Here is a 16,494-nt window from a genome sequence, read left to right as displayed (position 1 = left end):
GGGGACAAGCGCCCGTGCCCTGAACGGAGGCCACTTCATGTCGTGGGAGGATTTCTAGCTCTAGTTCAGGATGTTCCATGATCCCCCGGGTCTTATCAAGAAGATGAGGGATGAATTCCGTGAGCTGAAACAAGGTCGCATGACGGTGGTTGAATACCGCGACAAGTTTCTCACCTTGTCAAGGTATGCCCCTGATGAGACCGACACCGTTGAAAAGAGGAAGGAGAGATTCCTGAACGGACTGCATGATGAGATGCAGACTGTCCTCGTCAACATCCCCTTCGCCGACCTCGAAGCCCTTGTTGACTCCGCCATCCAAATGGAGGGCAAGTTGAACCAAGCCAATGAGAACCGCAAGCGCCGCATGGCGAATCAGAGTGGATCAAGCCACCCCCAGAAGTTTCGCCCTAGCTCAAGCGGAGGTTTCACTCCGAGAAACAACAAACCCCAGATGCAGAACTCTCGCCCCGGTTATCAGAACCGGAGTGGAGGAAACTCCAAGCCAGGAGGCTACAACCACAACTACAACAACAACAACTACAACCGCGCTCCACCCCGAGCCCCTAACAACAACAACACCAACATCAACACCGCTCCCAGAACCGGAAGCAATGCCGTTCCCGTTGCGAACAAGCAGGACAAGACCACTATCACTTGTTATGAGTGTGGTGTAGTGGGGCACTACTCCAACGAGTGTCCCAAGCGTCTTGCCAAGCTCGCTGGCAACACCGCTGCACCTGCTCAGCAACAACGCCGTGTCTCCACCGGCAAGAAGTTCGCCCCCAACAACCCCAACAATCGCAACGGCCGCCTCTACCACATGAACGCTGAAGAAGCCCAGGAAGCACCGGATGTGGTGCGGGTATGTTTTACATCAACCACATCCCCTGCCCAGTGTTGTTTGATTCGGAGCATCTCATTCTTTTGTCACCGAAGACTTTGCATCAACAAGTAAAATTCAACCTCTCGAGTTTGAAACATGTTATGATAGTCCAAATCCCGGATCAACCACCAAAGCCAGAAAATTTTGCAAAAATGTGCCAATCAAAATCCATGATGTAGATTTCTTTGCAAATCTAATCATACTTGGAACCAAGGGTTTGGAAGTTGTCCTAGGAATGGACTGGATGTCCAAGCACAATGGATTGATAGACTGCGCCAAGAAAGCCATAACCATGACTAGCAGCACCGGTATCGTAGTTGAGCACGTCTCTGAAAAACTACCCCGAAAATTTACACCTGCAACCAAAGTGTATCCAAGCCAACTACGGATCAAATCGGGGTCGTTTGTCGCTACCCGATGTGTTTCCGGATGATCTACCAGTATGCCCCGGATCGGGATATCGAGTTTATTATAGAGTTAATCCCCGGAGGCTGGACCCATCGCCCGAGAGCTTACAGCATGAACGCAACCGAGCTTGTGGAGCTGAAGAAGCAAATAGATGACATGTTAGCCAAAGGTTTGATTAGACCAAGTGCATCCCCCTGGAGATCCCCCGTCTTGTTTGTCGACAAGAAGGATGGTGCAAATCGTTTATGCACGGACTATCGTAAGCTTAACGATGTCACTATCAAAAACAAATACCCCTTACCCAAGATCGAAGACTTGTTTGACCAACTCACCGGATCCCGAGTTTTCTCCAAGATAGATCTTAGAACTGGATACCACCAACTGAAGATCCGAGCCACCGACATTCCAAAAGCTGCCTTTACCACCGTGATATGGGTTGTATGAGTACAACGTCATGTCATTTGGACTGACCAATGCCCCCGCTTATTTCATGAATCTCATGAATAAGATCTTCATGAACTTTTTGGACAAGTTTGTCGTTGTATTCATCGACGACATCCTCGTCTACTCCAAGTCCGAAGAGGAACATGAACAGCATTTGGAGATTGTCCTAGAAACCCTTAGACAGCACAAGTTATATGCCAAGTTTAGCAAGTGTGAGTTTTGGCTGGAAGAAGTTGGATTCCTCGGACACATCTTGTCTGCAGGAGGAATTGCCGTAGATCCCGCCAAAATCAAAACTGTTATGGAATGGCAAGCCCCAACCACACAAACTGAGGTCCGCGCTTTTCTTGGATTAGCCGGATACTACCGCAGATTTGTAGAAGGTTTTTCGAGCATCGCTCGACCAATGACCCAACTGCTGAAAAAGGACAGAAAGTTTGAGTGGACCGACAAATGCGAAGAGAGCTTTCAACAGCTCAAGAGTAGGTTGACAACAGCCCCAATCCTGATCATGCCAGATATCGCAAAGCCCTTTGACGTATATTGCGACGCCTCCAAGACTGGACTTGGATGCGTGCTTATGCAAGAAGGCAAGGTTGTATCCTACCTTTCAAGACAACTCAAGCAACATGAACAAAACTACCCAACCCACGACCTCGAGCTTGCAACCGTGGTCTTAGCCCTGAAAGTTTGGCGTCATTACCTCATGGGTAATCGATGCGAGATCTACTCCGACCACAAAAGCCTCAAATACATATTCACCCAGAAAGAGTTAAACATGAGACAACGCCGATAGATCGAATTGATCAAGGATTACGACATGGAGATTCACTACCACCCCGGCAAGGCCAATGTGGTAGCGGATGCTTTGAGTCGACTGCCGTGTCAGTTGAACTCCATGCTCGCAACTGAACAGCCCAGCTTGCATCAAGAGTTTGAACAGTTCAGACTTGAACTTGTTAGTGAAGGATTCCTAGCCAGCATAGAACTGCAACCCACCTTGGTTGGTCAAATCAAGGAAGCCCAGAAAGACAACGCTAGCATTGACGGAATTAAGAAACAGATAGCCGCAGGAAAAGCCCCCAGATTCACCGTAGACGAAGCCGGAGTTCTTTGGTACAAAGAACGTCTCTGCGTACCATCGGACTCTGACTTGAAACAAGTCATTCTGCAAGAAGCCCATGACACCCTTTACTCAATCCACCCCGGAGGTACCAAGATGTACCAGGACCTAAAAGAACAATTTTGGTGGCACGGAATGAAAAGAGAGATCGGTAGCTATATCGCTAAGTGTGACATCTGTCAGAGAGTCAAGGCAGAACATCAACGACCCGCCGGACTGTTACAACCCCTCCAGATTCCGGAATGGAAATGGGACTCCGTAGGAATGGACTTTATCACCGGACTGCCCAAATCCAGCAAAGGCAATGATTCAATATGGGTAGTGGTCGATAGATTGACCAAAGTCGCCCATTTCATCGCCGTCAAAACCACCTATCAAGGCCCAAAGTTAGCTGAACTTTACATCTCCAGAATAGTCGCTCTGCACGGAACCCCCAAATCGATAGTGTCAGATAGAGGATCACAGTTCACCTCAAGGTTACGCGAGAAAGTGCATGAAGGACTAGGCACTCGCCTAAATTTCAGCCTTGCCTATCACCCTCGACAGACGGACAGGCGAGAGAGTAAACCAGATACTGGAAGACATGCTTAGAGCATGCGTACTGGAATACGGATCCAAGTGGGAAGACTGCCTACCTTACGCAGAATTCTCTTACAACAATAGTTACCAAGCCAGCCTACAGATGGCCCCCTTTGAAGCCTTGTACAGAAGGAAGTGCCGTACCCCCCTGAACTGGTCAGAAGTCGGAGAGAGCCAAGTTTTCGGCCCAGATGTTCTTCGTGAAGCCGAAGAGAAAGTCCACAAGATCCGAGAGTATCTCAAAACGGCGCAATCCAGACAGAAGAGCTACGCCAACAAGAGACGTCGGGAGATGACCTTTGAGATCGGAGACTTCGTCTATCTCAAAGTATCCCCTTTGAAAGGAATGCAAAGGTTCCAACTGAAAGGAAAACTTGCACCCCGCTATGTCGGACCTTTCAAAGTCCTCAGCCGCCGAGGTGAAGTATCTTATCAACTGGAGTTGCCTGAAGAAATGTCGGCGGTGCACGACGTGTTTCACATCTCACTTCTCCGGAAATGCCTTGAAGTCCCGGAGAAGACCGAAGTGTTCAAGAACATCAATCACCGCTCGGTGGATATCAATAAGGATCTGACTTATCGCGAAGTGCCAATTCGCATCCTAGAAGAAGCTTACCGAACCACCCGCACCCGAAGCATCAAGTTTCTGAAAATCCAATGGAGCAATCATACCGAGGATGAAGCCACGTGGGAACGCGAAGACTTCATGAAGAAGGAGTACCCAGATCTCTTTAGTACCTAACTTTCTTTTTTGATCTCGGGACGAGATCTTTTGTAAGGGGGAAGGGTTTGTAACACCCCAAATTTCAATAAAAAGAAAGTTAGAGAAATCCAGAAAGCAAAATTTCAAACCAACAAAAACTTTTCTTTTTGCATATAGTACCATGCATAGGACTTGTGCATTTGAGTGATATGCCATGATGATTGTTATTACTTGTATTTGATATGCTCTAAAACCCTAGTGTGATCATATGAGGATCACCAACCAAATAAATCAAAAAGGAAGAAATTCCATAAAATGCAAAACCCTAAAAACCCTCACATATACCCTATGGCATTTCTATAAATTTAGACCCTAGACCTATTTGGTCTTCACCATTAGTTGAATAATGTTATTAAACACTTATTACAACTTTTGGAATCAAAGATTCACAATTCAAATGGATTTCAAACACAAATCCCACTCACATATGATAATGGTCAAATTTGACAATTCTAGTCTGATCACCACTTTGAGCCCTTGCCATTCATTTTTCCCAAACCAATTCTTGCTAACTCTTTGCACCATTTCAAAGTCAACATCAAGGTGAACACTTTTTGTACAGATCACCATACCAAAATCTTTCTTGATCATTAGCTATGCTCATCCAAAGTTTCAACTTTTTAACATAATCAACAATCTCCCACTTATCAAATTTTGCAAAACTTTGAATTATACTTTGCCACCACCACCTCTCATCATCTCTGGTCAAATACAACTTATCTAAACACACACAATTCAAATTGGCCAACTATTTGAATTAAACCAAATTTGGACAAAATTTGCAAATAGCATCTATGGCACTATTACACACTATTTGCTATAGTGATTCTACCCCATCTAATCTACCCAAACCTACACCACATTGTCCCCTGGTCCCCTCTAACACTAAGTGCTGCATAGCAAGCCTAAGGAGAAGAGGAGGGCAGCTAGGGCATGGCCATGCCGGCCATGTCTGAAGGAGATATGCCCAAGAGGCAATAATAAAAGTGGTTATTATATATCTTTATGTTTATGATAAATGTTTATATATCATGCTATAATTGTATTAACCGAAACATTAGTACATGTGTGATATGTAGACAACAAAGAGTCCCTAGTATGCCTCTTAACTAGCTTGTTGATTAATGGATGATTAGTTTCATAATCATGAACATTGGATGTTATTAATAACAAGGTTATATCATTGTATGAATGATGTAATGGACACACCCAATTAAGCGTAGCATAAGATCTCGTCATTAAGTTATTTGCTATAAGCTTTCGATACATAGTTACCTAGTCCTTATGACCATGAGATCATGTAAATCACTTATACCAGAAAGGTACTTTGATTACACCAAACGCCACTGCGTAAATGGGTGGTTATAAAGGTGGGATTAAGTATCCGGAAAGTATGAGTTGAGGCATATGGATCAACAGTGGGATTTGTCCATCCCGATGACGGATAGATATACTCTGGGCCCTCTCGGTGGAATGTCGTCTAATGTCTTGCAAGCATATGAATGAGTTCATAAGAGACCACATACCACGGTACGAGTAAAGAGTACTTGTTAGGAGACGAGGTTGAACAAGGTATAGAGTGATACCAAAGATCAAACCTCGGACAAGTAAAATATCGCGAGACAAAGGGAATTGGTATAGTATGTGAATGGTTCATTCGATCACTAAAGTCATCGTTGAATATGTGGGAGCCATTATGGATCTCCAGATCCCGCTATTGGTTATTGGTCTGAGTGAGTACTCAACCATGTCCGCATAGTTCACGAACCGTAGGGTGACACACTTAAAGTTGGATGTTGAAATGGTAGTACTTGAATAAGGAATGGAGTTCGAATATTTGTTCGGAGTCCCGGATGAGATCCCGGACATCACGAGGAGTTCCGGAATGGTCCGGAGAATAAGATTCATATATAGGATGTCATTTTATGTGAATTAAAATGTCGCGGAAGGTTCTATCTCCAGATCCACATGGGACTCCACCTCCATGGCCGGCCAACCCTAGTGGGGGAGGAGTCCCAAGTGGACTCCCCCTTAGGCCTCGTTCGCTTCGTCCCAACCCGGCCGGAATCGCGACGCAAACCCCGTGGGTCAGCCGAGATTGGATCCGCCCCGGGTTTAATCCCGGTCTAATCTGATAACGTGTTCGGTTAATCCCTGTCGGGGTTCGAACCAGCCCGTTTTTCCCCCAAACCCGCCCGTTCCACCGGGTTTTAAAAAATCTTGGTCGCACGCGTGGACAGAAATCCCGAATCGACACAGAGAGAGAAAAACAGAAGCGAATCGACACTTCGTCCCTCACGACCGCGGCGGCGGCGACGCGAACGGAGGAGCGCCGGCGATCGCTTCGGGACGATGGCGGCCGCCCGACCAACTAGAGAGAGGAGCTGCTCTAGTCCTCGTCGCCCTTCCTCAACGCCCACACCGCCACGGAGCCCGGGCCGAAGACAAGGCGCTCGATCTGGAACATCCAGATCTCCTGCATCTCCCCCTTCGTCGCGTCCGACGCCGGCTGCTAGAAGATAAGGTCCTCTCCTCCTTCGCCTACCCTTCCCCTCTTCTCGTACCGTTAGGGCTGCTCGTGTTGGAAGGTTCAGGGCGTCAGCATGTTCGTGTTCTTCGATCTAGGAGATGTTGAGATTGTGTTAGGATCTGGTCTTTAGGTGGTGCATGGCGGTGCCATGGATTTTTGATTGTGCCTTGCCAGAGCCGACAGGGGCTTGCTATTTCCTAGTTAGGAGCCGGTTAGATGCAGAAATGTTTCTTTCTTGATTTTGTGATGAACTGGGAAGATGAAAGCTATACCGTGGACTCAATGAGCCATGGAATTTGTGTGTGTGTTACTTCAAATTAGTCATCAGCATTCAGGTTTATAAGTATATGACATGTGAGTGCTCTTGATTTCATCGATGAACCTTTTCGTGTATTATCCATCGCTTAGAATTTTGCCTTACACGTGTGCTAAGCAAAGAAAGGAGTACAAATGGTGTACTACCAAACTGACAGAGAAAATAAATCGATGGGTAACTTATACATTTCAGAGCAACCTCTTTGCATGTTCTATTAATAAAGTCATAACTGAAAAATTATATTGTCGTCTATTGGCATCTTGACTTTGTTGTAGTTAAATACATAAATCAAAAGCTCTGCATAAGTTTCTGCATATGATCTCACATAGAGGCGGAATGCCAATATTGCGCTACTCCTCACCGTCTCTTCGTTGGTTCCTTCGTCAGGTTAAAAGGATCTTGATTTCTTGCATTTTCTTGTTTTTTCCTCTGTTCAAATTCATCCTTTTAGTTCATACAAAAGAAAAGAAACTTTGTTTTCTATTGAAACAAAAGCTTACCATGACATTGCAGGATGATACTTCAATGAGTAATTTTGGAGCAACCTATTTCAGTATTTTATCCAGATGCCATTTTTTTGCTAAATATTCATTAAAATGTCAAATTCATTCCAAGAATATAGATATTTCCATCCCATCTCAACATCAAACTTGCAGTTGGGATCCTGCATCATGCTCCACACAACATGTGTCTGCTACATTATTTTCAGAATATGTTTTGTTTTATTTCTGAAGCCGTTTTCTCCCTAAGTTGTTAAATTCCATATCAGGATTAATAAATATAGAGTTTGCATTCAATCAACAGGGAAATTATTTTCCTCTTAAGCTTGTGATGTCTATTCCAGAAGTGCTAACTCATGTATATGTACCTGCTTTTTCTAACCCCGTGTTGTCAATTTCAATTCATCAGGTGTCTAATGTGTCCATGCCACTGAATGGGTTGCCTTCCTTCTGAAAATTATCGGAGAGACCAGAGGCGGCAGCCATGGCAGTCCCAGACATGTTCCTCTCACCCCCCGAGCCCTGCCCTGGTGCCCTGAGCGCCAACAGCAGCGCTATCACGGACGCCGAAGAGCAGCAGCGGCAGCAGTCGCAGAAGGTTGGGTGGTGCTGGTCGAGGTCAAGAGCCATCAGGTTTGTTCCTAACTGCTTCTCTTTCAAGTTTCAGTCATCTGATCCATTTACACCACACCAGCTATTGTGATCATCATAATTGAACATTGGAGCATTGACCAAGTGCACAAACTGTTCTACGGAAATACAGGTTACACACACGACAAACATCTGACAATGATCGGCAGCACCACTCTGCCGGCTTGTGGTCAGAGCAGTACAGCATGTCGCAGAACAACATGTCGCAATCCGGCTCGCCCCAGGGAGCCCTGCAGCTCACCATGTCGAGCCAGGCGTGGCAGTACCGTGTTTGCTCCTCGCTAGCTACGAGAAATTGAACAAAACATGCAATTGTAAAGTACACGTTTGTGCCTGTGTATGATGATGAACTGTTCGAATTTACTGTGTTTATAGAAAAGTAGAAGTGTAGTTTTGTACGCTGATGAATTAGTGTTTAGTGGAGAAGCACAATAGTAATTCATGCATGCTAGTGTGCAATTGTCTACCCATTCCTGTAAAACCAACCGTACAACGGTACAAGCCTAGCTTCAGCAGGGATTAACCGAACAACTGAAAAGTAGTAGCGTTTTGCGGAAGGGATTAGTGGGGGTATGGGTGGACCGTGGGGATTCACCCAGATACTCGAGCGAATCAATCCACCAGCGGATTCGACCCCCCGCAACCGAACGAGGCCTTAGGGGGCCGGCCACCCCCCCATATGGGAGGTGGAAACCCCACCTTTGGTGGGAGTCCTAGTTGGGCTAGGTTTTTCCCTCTTATGGAAGGTTTTTGGTTCGGGTCTTATTCGATGACTTGGACACCAACACTTGGGGATCCACCTATATAATGAGGGGCCAAGGGAGGGGGCCGGCCACCCCAAGCACCACAAGGTGGCCGCACCACTAGATGGCCGGCGCCCCCCTCCCAAACCCTAGCCGCCCCCTCTCTCCTCTATAGTTCCCGCACGCTTAGCGAAGCTCCGCCGGACTTCTCCACCACCACCGACACCACTGAAAGTGCTTGGAGCCCCCATGTGTGGTTTTGGTAATTAATGACAATCCCTATGGACTAATGTTTGCATTGAGTTATATTTGTAGGAGTTGTCCATAGGCAATGCTTGAACCATATGTTGGCTTCAAGGTTGCAATAAGAAGAAATTGATGAAGGATATCAAGTGTCAAGTATGTCTTGAAGATGAAGATGAAGTGAGCCCTCAAGTTACTTCAAGACATCAACATGATGAAGAATGAAGAAATGAAGTGCAAGTTCAAGATGAGCCATCTCGAAGAGATCCTTTGCTTGAGTCTTGCCATCCATATGGTGATCATGGATATGTGAAGATGCGCCGAAGAAGAAGTTCTCCCATGGTGGATTATGGGGGAGCAATCCACATGGTGGTCATGGTTATGTGAAGATGCGCCGAAGAAGAAGCTCTCCCATGGTGGATTATGGGGGAGCAATCCACAAGACTTCGTCAAGCAAGCACAAGCAAGAAAGGCGTTCCATCTTGTTGAGGTCAAGATCGTCGTCATCGAGCTCAAGTGGAATGCGCAAGTATAAGGTTTGCTCTTGATAGGGTTTGTTTCTCACCGGTCTCATAGTGTAGTTGGAGACCGGTTTATAGTTTAGTTGCCGTACTATCAAGAGGGCTCTCGAGTGAGTAACTCGATCGTATCGTTCGGAGAGAGCTCAAACCTTTGCATCCTTGCATCATCTTTCTTGGTTGTTATTTGGACCTTATCCATGTGATGTTTTAGAGCTTGTGCTTATTCTCATGACAAGCTCTAGTTCATCGAAAACGGATTTCGCATAGATCACTTGTTGCGTTTTCGAGTTTGGTTCATCATCTTTCTTGGTTTTATTTGGATCTTATCCATGTGATGTTTTAGAGCTTGTGCTTATTCTCATGACAAGCTCTAGTTCATTGAGAATGGTTTTTCCATGGGCAACTTGTTGCATTTTCAAGATTGGAGGTTTTACCGGTATGTCTTTTTGAGATAGGTCAAACCTTTCTTCATTTGTTTCTATCCTCCTTTGCTGGACTATGATGTTTCTATGCATATTGTTGTAGAGCTCGTTGTTGTGATTTCAACGAGCCCAAGATCATCGAAATCGGAGTCCGGATGCAAAAGTTATGCCCGTTTTAGTTTTGGTGTTTCTGCAGTTTTCTTAGGCCGGATATTTTGGAAATATCCGGGCCGGATATCCGGGCCGGATATTTCGGAAATATCCGGCCCCAGAAATCGTCTAAGGACCGGAAGAAAAGCTGCTCTGGATAGGGGCCGGATTTTTGGCCGGATTTTGTCCAGGTTTTGTCCACGAGGCCGGATTATCCGGCCCCGGATAATCCGGCCCCAACTTGGGCCGGAATATCCGGCCCTGTTTGCCCAAACGGCTCGATTTTCTTGGGGGTATAAATACCCCCCTTCTTCCTCCTTGGGCTGTGCTTCTCTCACTCTCTCTCTCCTCCATTGTTGAACTAGAGAAGCTTGCACTATCTCTCAATCCCTCCATGATTCTTGCCCCCATTTGAGGGAAAAGAGAGAGGAGATCTAGATCTACTTTTCTACCAATCAAATCCATCTCTTTGTGAGTGGAATCCTCTAGATCTTGATCTTGGTGTTCTTTGTGAATTCCTTTGTTCTTCCTCTCTTATTCCCCCAATAGCTTTTGTAGCTTTGTTGGAATTTGAGAGAGAAGGACTTGAGCATCTTTGTGGTGTTCTTGCCATTGCATTTGGTGCATCGGTTTGAGTTCTCCACGGTGATTCGTGGAGGTGAAAGCAAGGAAGTTGTTACTCTTGGGTTCTTGGAACCCTAGACGGATTCTAGGCCTTTGTGGCGATTTGTTGGGAGCCTCCAATTAAGTTGTGGATGTGTGCCCCAATCTTTGTGTAAGGCCCGGTTTCCGCCTCGAAGGAAATCCCTTAGTGGAACCGTGACCTAGGCCTTTGTGGCGAGGGTCACCGGAGATTTAGGTGAGGCGCCTTCGTGGCGTTCGGTGTGTGGTGTGAGTACCGCATCTTGGGGTGAGGCCTTTGTGGCGTTGGTGTGCATCGAGCAACCACACCTCAAGGTGAGCCTCTTGTGGCGTTCGGGAGCACTAAGCAACCGCACCTCTCCACCGGAGATTAGCACTCGCAAGAGTGTGAACTCCGGGATAAATCATCGTCTCCCGCGTGCCTCGGTTATCTCTATACCCGAGCTCTTTACTTATGCACCTTACCTTGTGATAGCCATCGTGCTTGAAGTTATATATATCTTGCTATCACATACTTGCTTGTATTGCTTAGCATAAGTTGTTGGTGCACATAGGTGAACTCTTGCTTAGAATAAGTTGTTGGTGCACATAGGTGAACCATAGTATATATGCTTTGGGCTTGACAAAGTAAACGCTAGTTTTATTCCGCATTAGTTAAGCCCATCTCGTAAAAGTTTTAAATCGCCTATTCACCCCCTCTAGGCGACATCCGTGTCCTTTCAATTGGTATCGAGCAAGGTCTCTCATTCTTAGGCTTCACCGCCTTGAGAGTAAAGATGTCGGTTAGGGGATTAGCGCACAATAACTTGGTTATATTTGATGGCACAAATTATGTTCTATGGAAAATTTATGTGCTTAATATTTTGCGGCGTATGTCTCCGGACATGGAGCGATTTCTTGGCATGGGTTTTTCTTCTCCTAAGGATCCTCAAAATTTATCTCTTGAGGAGGAAAAAAACTCTTGTCTCGATGCTCTTGCTTCTCATGTGTTTTCCATTGTTGTGAGCAATGTAGTTACTTCTTCAATCATGCCTTTTGGGAGCGCTCATGAATTATGGACAAAACTTCGAGATAAATATGATGTGTCCAATATCATTGAGGATGATTGTATTGCTTCCACTTCCGGCCGTGATGAGTTCTCATCTTCATCCACTTCACCAAAGTGTTTCAAGACACAAGGTAATGATATGGTGAGTGGTGATGGAAATTGCAATGTTGGTATTGAGCTTACTATTGATGATCCTTCATCTATATCTCATTGCAATGGTTCATCTTTGGACTTAAACACATCTAGCACTAGAAATGATTTACATTCTTGTGTTGATAGTCCTTGCATATCATGTGTAAGTTGCTTGAAAAAATCTAATGATGATATGCTTGCATTGTCTTGTGGCCATGATAAAAATGATTCTATTTCCTCTAGTTGTTGTGTGTCTAACAATGTAGAGGAAACCAAAGATTCTATTGGTCAAGACAAGATCTTGAAAGGAGCCTCAAGTAACTCCTCATCTTTATTTCACGGTCCTCATATATGCCTTATGGCCAAGGGTTCCACGGTACCTCCTACCATGGAACCTAATATGTCTCGTGGTGATAAGAATGAGGATGAATATGAAGAAGAGGATTGGGTTGTCTCTCTACGCGATAAGGGTAAGAGTGTATTCAAGATTATTTGCAAAGATAAAATTGCTAGCACTCACTTCTTTGAAATCTTGACTACCGCTATTGAGAGCCAAAAACTTATTTGGATGCATGAGAACACCATTGATAAAAAGGGTGCTCTTGAACGAGAGTATGCCGATGATGTAGCATCTTTAAAGAATGAACTTGAAGAAGAACAAACCATCAAGGAAGCTCTTGAGGAGACCTTTGCTCTAGAATTGTCTAGAGAAAAGGAAAACCATGATAGAGCTCTTGAGATGGCAAATGAACTAAAGCTAAAAAATGATAAGCTTGTGTTTGTTAATTCTAAACTCCTTGAGGATTTTGAGCAACTCAAAAAGGGCTCAAGGGTCATTGAGAGTATGCTCACCAAACTCACCGAGTCGCATGAGCAACTTAAAGCTTCTTATCTAAAAGTGCATGCCAACTTGCCTTCTCCTATTGCTATTGATAATGATGCTTGTGCTACTAACTCTACTTCTTGTGAAGCATCTACCTTGAAGGAGAATGTTGAGCTAAGGGCTCAACTTGATTTGCTAACTAGCAATTATGGGAAATTGGAAGAAAATCATGGAAAGCTTGCTAGCTCCCATGAGGATCTTCTAGCCTCTCATGATAGGCTAAAGTTAGCTCATGAGGCCATCATATCTAAGGCAACACCTTGTGAGCCTCATGTGGGTACTAGCACTACTACTCAAAATGTTATATTGCCATGTGCTAGTCCTAGTAATTCATCCACTCATAATATTGCTAAATCTTGTGATGAATTATCTTCCTTGCCTTCTTGCTCTAACAATGAAGGTTCTACTTCCTCTAGTACTTGTGTTGTTACTAACCATGTAGAGGAAATCAAAGAGCTCAAGGCTCAAGTCACTTCTTTGAAGAATGACTTGGTAAAGAGTCATGAAGGGAAATGCAAACTTGACACGATGTTAAGTGTGCAACAATCCCCCAATGACAAGAGTGGACTTGGATTCAAATCCAACAACAAGAACAAGTCCAACAACAACAACAACAACAAGAAGAAGGGCCAAGTACAAGTCAAAGACCCGGCCAAGATTGTTTGCTTCAAGTGCAAAATTGAAGGGCACCATGTTAGATCTTGCCCTTTGAAGAAGAAGCAAAAAGGGAAGCGGCCTCAAGCTCAAACTCATATTCAACCTCAAGTTGAAGAAATTCCACTTCCCAAGAAGAATCAAGCCAATGCTCCCATTGTGGAGAAATCTAGTGAGAAGAAGGAGAGGAAAAGAACTTGCTACATATGCCGTGAGAAGGGCCACATCTCCTCTTTTTGCACTATTGGTACCTCATCCAACTCTATCTCCATTGATGATGTTTATTCTCTTCGTAAGGATGAGGGTGGCAATGTGTTTGCCAAATATGTTGGTGCTCAAAGTGGTGTCAAGAAAAGAACCATTTGGGTTGCCAAGCCTATTGTGACTAACCTCTTAGGACCCAACTTAGTTGGGGACCAACAATCCAAAACTTGATCAATAGGTGCTTGTTGGTGGGCATTGGAGACTTGGTTACATCATGAAGAATTAAGGGATCTTCATCACTTATCTTATCTCAAGCCAAGTCTTTTGGTTATCTTACTTCTATCATACACCCAATGTTCCTCCTTGCGGTAACATGTGCTCAACTCTTTTATATTGAAAGTTACTCGCCCCTTTGCATGTGTTAGTTTTGTTCCTAACATATGTTTGTATATGTTGTGCATCCTACTAGTTTTTCTTGAGAAATCAAGTCTATGTATGTTAGGTTGCACACCATGTATTTGTGTGTGTGTTGGAGCCTCTTTGCATCTTGTTGTATCCTATATGGCTCTTATGAGCGATTAATGGACAATCCCATTTTGGGGGAGTGACATTCCTTTGGGAATTTCATGATCCTAACAATGTGTGTACATGAGGAATACCACTTAGAATTGATATTGCAAGATTATCTAGTCTCTATGTGGTATGTCATCTTCATGAGAAATTCAAATTCTAATGTCCATTAATATCTCTACTTGGATCTTATTTGCCTCTTGTGAAAATAAATTCCTTATCACATTATGGGGGAGTAATAAGCTTTGTGCATATTACAAGCCTAGAAAATGTGAACATTTGAGGTTGTGTCACATAGAATTGATACCGTAATTTATCTCTCTCCTATGTGGCATGTTTGCTCAAACAAGCTCCAATTTGCTTAAATGGCTTCATTGCTAATATCTTTGTGGATCTTATTTGTGAAAGTTTTTCTTGGCATGGTTTTTCACAACGTGTCCATCAATACATTTTTGGAAAACCATGTGCTTCAAGTCATACTATTAATTGCTTTGCATGTTGGTATGAATACTATTAATTGCTTCGCATGTTGGTATGAATACTATTAATTGCCTTGCATGTTGGTATGACTAAATGAAGCTATCAAGAAACTATCTTTGCATGATGGTTAACTCTTATCTTTTACCATATGCTTTGTTCGTTGTAAATATGATCTTATGTATACTTACAAACTACCACCGGGAAATATTTCCTAATACCTCTTGTCCTAGGACAATTGGTAATCAATTATGAGGTAGATATTTATTGATCATATCTACATTGGCTCTTGTGTTTAAATTGCCTTATTTATTGCCATGAATTTGTTGTGCTTTGACTCCCATGTGTCTTCCTTGCATCTTATGGATCTTGTGTTTAAATTGCCTTATTTATTGCCATGAATTTGTTGTGCTTTGACTCCCATGTGTTCTTTTTTCTATTCAAACTTTCTTAGCTTTTTTTAGTAGATATAGGTAGTGTGATGATCCTAGTTGTGTGCATTTTGTATCCATATTCTAAATCCTAGATAATGCACTAATCTTGGGGGAGCTCTCCTATATTTGTTATATAAACTTCTCTTGATCTTTATCAAAAATTTGGTTTTGGGAGTCATAAATTTTCTTTTTGGTACTGTGTGCCATCATAAAAAGTGTCGAGGGTTTGGTTTATTTGTTGGAACCTTGCTCTCTTGGGAGTTGGTTATCTCATTCCTTTGTGCTTAGGTTTAATTAGCTTCTTATAATGAGATAAGTCTTTGGAGTCAATCTTGTGTTGATTTGATTCTTTGATATAATTTGGACAACCATTGTCTCTTGGTTTATTTGGTGTTTTGTCCAAATTGTATCTTCCTTTGGTTCTTGAAAGTATTGTGCATGCATATTTAATATATGTATATCTTATGGCATGTGTCACTTTCTTTGATCCAATATATAGGGTAAACTCCATCAAATCCTAATTTGGCTAAGATGTGCATGAAATTCAATTTCATATCTATATGCACATAGAATTGTGGAGTTTGTCCTATATGTTGTAGTGTGTCTAACTACTTCGGACCCAATTAGTTTGGGGACCATTTTGTACTTACCTTTGTGTTAGGTACAATGGATATGCATTGAATGCTTGTCTCACTCTTGGAAAGAAGTGGTGACTCAATGGTAACGTGAGGCAAGCTAGGATGATCAACGAACACATATCTACTACATCCACACCAATGCTATCTTGGTAACAAGTATCTTCTCATGCATACTTTTCTTGTATCCAACCTTATGGTTGCATCTTGGCATGAATCTCTTGATTTGCAAATGTTGTGCTTCTTGCAAAAGTCTTAATGAAACCTCTTTATTGTGAATGTGAGTAATTTGAGATGAGTGCATTTGTTGGGAAGTATTTTAAATCATGCTCATGATTCATCCATCCCAACTATGCCTATCTAGCAATTTTGTTGCATATCAATTCCTCAAGGCTCTCACATGTGCAATATAGATGAAAGTGCAAATTTAGTTACTTCTTTTGGTATCCCCGTTTGTGATACTTGTTGCCTTTCTCAAATGCATCCCAACTATCTTCTATCCCTTGTTGATATTTGTGATGTATTTTAGTTGTTTGTGG

At 43.5% G+C, this 16,494-nt stretch overlaps 1 long non-coding RNA gene across 1 annotated transcript; it reads left to right on the top strand.

Annotated features, from left to right (window-relative positions):
* Window positions 1-6,438: 6,438 nt before the first annotated feature.
* On the top strand, window positions 6,439-8,663 carry LOC127333502 (uncharacterized). Its single transcript, XR_011742500.1, has 3 exons — window positions 6,439-6,724; window positions 7,956-8,179; window positions 8,310-8,663. It is a non-coding gene; the product is annotated as an uncharacterized lncRNA (long non-coding RNA).
* Window positions 8,664-16,494: the final 7,831 nt, after the last annotated feature.

The sequence above is a fragment of the Lolium perenne genome, chromosome 1 (genome assembly GCF_019359855.2).
Source record: "Lolium perenne isolate Kyuss_39 chromosome 1, Kyuss_2.0, whole genome shotgun sequence".
NCBI classification, from domain to species: domain Eukaryota; kingdom Viridiplantae; phylum Streptophyta; class Magnoliopsida; order Poales; family Poaceae; genus Lolium; species Lolium perenne.
Note: the sequence above shows the minus strand (reverse complement) of the source record. Positions and strands in the feature narration are given on the sequence as shown.